The sequence below is a fragment of the Belonocnema kinseyi genome, chromosome 1 (assembly GCF_010883055.1).
Source record: "Belonocnema kinseyi isolate 2016_QV_RU_SX_M_011 chromosome 1, B_treatae_v1, whole genome shotgun sequence".
NCBI lineage: Eukaryota > Metazoa > Arthropoda > Insecta > Hymenoptera > Cynipidae > Belonocnema > Belonocnema kinseyi.
The window spans coordinates 9,139,519-9,143,007 of NC_046657.1; the positions used below are offsets into that span (position 1 = coordinate 9,139,519).

Below are 3,489 nucleotides of genomic sequence, written 5' to 3' on the forward strand. Positions count from 1 at the left end.
CGAGAGGAAAAAGCGGACATTTCAGTAAAAAAGCGGACAAGCGGACACGGGACAGAAAAAGCGGACATGTCCGCTCAAAAGCGGACGTCTGGTAACCCTACTAGAACCGGCACACACCGACGCATTGCAATGTTGGAAAAGGCACTGGGCTAGCCGGCTATTTCCGCACAGCCCCATGTGCGCAGAAAATGGCGGCGTAAAGCGAGAGTGAAAGAGGCGGGCAGATCTATTTATCTCTTTCACTCTCATTATTACAAAGAATAGAGATTCTCTATCTCTTTCACATCTATGATATTCTGCTTTGTGATTCTGTTTCTGCTACACGCACAAGATGGCGCCGTTATTAAAAAGGCAATTCACAGCTTTTATAAGGAATAAATAATAAATTTTGTTAATTTATAAATTCACCATTTTGTGCCCCCACTGGGTACTCATGTTGCGCGCTTGTGCGCGCCGCAAAATTTCGTCACAGGGTGATTGTAAACATAATCGCATTGTTCCACACCTTGAGCACGCACTTCAGTTACAATCACAAAATGTGGGCGAACATGGTGAATTTTTGCATGCATTTCATGCGCGCATCGACATGCGCGGGGCATGCGCGCACAAATTGTCATTTCAGTGGTGCACTTATAAGTTTAAAAAATATCACACCAATGCCGCCGCATGGTTCACTACGCTTTGCGATTGTCCACAACCTTGCTTCTTGGGACATTCGCGTGCCCACTGACCCTTCTCTTTGCAGATTCCACAACGCGCGTGTTTTTTTCATTCTTCGATGTTTTTCTTTAACTTCTTTTTCGGTGGGGCAGCTTGTGGAATTGATGTTTTTGGTACGAGAAGCGCTAGCGTAGCCGCTTCTTTGTCCTCAGACAGGCGTCTGCCTTCTCGGATAAGCCTCGAAAATAAATTTTCAATTTTTCTTTCTGCTTCGGAAGTGCTATCCCATGCAACGCGAAAATGAGAAAGTTTTGCACACAAGTCATTCAGGAGTTTACTCATTTTTCCGGTATCGGTTAGCTTTTCACCCGCGTCGTCTAACTTAGCGCAGATACACTCGAAGCTTTCAAATTGAACAGCTAGCGACTGTAGAAATTTTCTTCCACATCTGCACAGGTTTCGTGCAGCTCATGAAGTTGTAGTGTAGGCCTTTTGCAATTGAACCGAGAAGAAGCATCATCGCTGAGCTTGCTTTTATTTCCTATTCTTCCAGTTCCTTCTAATTTTTCATCTGGTTGTTTTGCAACTATGCTGCTCACGTATCCATACAGTCTTTTCGATTTAAGCGTGATCGTAATTCCAAATTTCCATATCATGAAATTTGTGCCATCTAGTTTTACGATCTCCACAGTATCGCCTTTACCCGACATCGTGAAAGATATTAGAGTTACTTGCACTTGAAAACTATTTCACCTTAACAATTTTCACATAACTTCACACAAACTTAGTCACAGTTTGTTTTTTACATTTTTCACCAAACTAGCGTAGCTAGATAATTTATACTCTGGCGCAGTGGAAGCATTCTGGGCCCATAACCTGATGAGAATTAAATCGTTTAAGCGTAAACAGAGTAAAATTTAATTTGCAATTTGTAGAGTAAAAATTATATATTGAAAATTCAGTAAAAATACAATGATTAAACAGATGAAATTGGAAAAATGAGACCTCAACCCAAGTACATGCAGTTACTCTCGCGGAGGCTGGCGTTCGACTGATCGCTGCAACTGTACCCGATCCCAAGCGACGACCTCAGTTTAAAGTGCAATAAATGAGAAACTAAGTCTTAGAAGACTACTCTAAGAAGGCATACATTAAAACTACATTAAAAATACATTAAAACTCATTCAATAATTTTAAATTATCTACTAAAAATGGTTAAATGTGCAACTTTTAGGAAAATCCAAGCATACATATAGTCAATTTTCATTTATAGACTCGTTAATATCAGGCATTTTAATTTATATGGTTTAACATTGAAATTTAATATTTACCTTATATAAATCTTAAATTCACAAAAACTATCACTCACGTTTTATTTTATAGAAATGATCTTTACAACAATGCGGATAGTGAAATCCTAGACATTTTGATGTTTGGGATGCAAACAGATCTAAGCGGATTGCGGAGTTTGTTTGACACGTTGACTCCCTGCATCCATTATCATGTGCACTGAATAAAGAGAATCAGTGTAAATCTTATAATTCTTGCACAGGATTATCTATGGAAAATATTGTGAAAAGAGAAGAACAACTTCATAATCGTTGAATTTATAAATAAATTGACGCATCAATTATAATATATTACAATAGGAGTCGACATAACCCCAAACATAAGATCTACATAGTTGATTGTGATAAATGATAACCAACATGTATCAGGCAATTGTTTACAAAAGCATAATATTATTATATTAATAAATGTCACAAACACATCCCGTGCACAAAAATATTATTTTATTGGAAAATTCAGACAAAACACAACAAATCCGAATCTCATGCAAACAGGGACTTGAGAGGAATCTCCTGGTTCGCATGTGTTTGTTTGTTTTTCATCAAATTATTGAAAAATCTATTTAATGCTTCGCCGTTATTCTTCAATAATTATCTTTAGCAATTAATAAATCATCTTCTACATCAGAATCGTCACCGATGAGAGGATCAAGAAAATCTGGATCTACGATAACCCTCTTAGTTCTCTTAGAAGGACCAGCTTCCTCTTTTTTTCGTCTTCTCCAATGTGCCTTCTTTTTAGGATATTTCCACTCTCTAATAAATGTTGCTCTTTCCATTTTGTCCTTGCATTCATGTGCCTTTGTTCTGTTTGCAAAGTAGAAAATTTCATTGTTGAATCCTTAGTTGCTATATAAGCTTCACCATTCATATATGTGATGTATGCAGTCCCATCTTTAACATTAGCTTTATTGCTCTCAAGCCAATTGACAGATTTTGTGGGTATAGAACAGCTAGTGAACGGTGTTATTCTATAACCATCCCAGGGGCGGACTGGGACATCAAACCGGCCCAGGAAATCGTGAGATATAGGCGGCCCTTTTTTCACTTGGCATACCCCCCCCCCCGTGTACTAACTTCACCCAAATGAGCCCCCCCCACTTTAAGCTTTGTGAGTAATAGATATATACTCATTTCACCCGAATGAGCCCCCCCCCCTTCCTTATGCTCTGTAAGCAATAAATACACTAATTTCACCGGAATGAGACTCCCTTCCACTTCATGCACCACACCGCACGTGAATAGCTTTTTAATTAAGAATTACAGTGAAGAATCAAAATGGGAAGGTCAACAAATGAATCATAAAACTATTTTCATTTAAAAATTCCGAGAATAAGTATATTCTTAATATTAGCAGTTGAAGGATTGAAAATCGTAGATATTACATAAAATACATAAATAAAAACATTCGAACTTCTTCACAAGTAAAAACAATATTAAAAAATTATATCAGTACAAAAGTAACTTTTTATACACTGTA

At 37.6% G+C, this 3,489-nt stretch overlaps 1 protein-coding gene across 1 annotated transcript in view; it reads right to left on the reverse strand.

Moving 5' to 3' along the window:
- The window catches only part of LOC117176690, an 89,817-nt gene that overhangs the window by 67,402 nt on the left and 18,926 nt on the right, over positions 1-3,489 (reverse strand). The gene's annotated exons all lie outside the window — the stretch shown is intronic.